The sequence below is a fragment of the Aedes albopictus genome, chromosome 3, assembly GCF_035046485.1.
Source record: "Aedes albopictus strain Foshan chromosome 3, AalbF5, whole genome shotgun sequence".
Classification (NCBI taxonomy): Eukaryota; Metazoa; Arthropoda; class Insecta; order Diptera; family Culicidae; genus Aedes; species Aedes albopictus.
The window spans coordinates 59,343,124-59,343,385 of record NC_085138.1 but is presented as its reverse complement, the minus strand read 5'-3'; the positions used below and the strand labels follow the sequence as shown (position 1 = coordinate 59,343,385).

Genomic DNA, 262 nt, shown 5'->3' with positions numbered 1-262 from the left:
TCTTTATCACCGCACCAGTCAGTGTAGTGGGGGACGAGCAATGTGAGAGTTTTTGGAGTTTACGACGTATTATATGTGGTTGGAACTTTAGGCATTTCATTCATAGAAGGATTGAAAGATATGGTTGGTTGAAATGGTACGTCGAGAAGGTACTTAAAGCTGGCGGGAGTGCATTTATGCAACGTAGATACCTAGAACAAATCAGTGATATGGGTCGATGTGATTATGTTGGAAAGTGCAGAAGTTCAAACATAATTTACAT

At 40.1% G+C, this 262-nt stretch overlaps 1 protein-coding gene across 1 annotated transcript in view; it reads right to left on the bottom strand.

Annotated features, from left to right (window-relative positions):
- Positions 1-262, bottom strand: part of LOC134290206 (myb-like protein X) — a 704,426-nt gene that overhangs the window by 3,269 nt on the left and 700,895 nt on the right. The gene's annotated exons all lie outside the window — the stretch shown is intronic.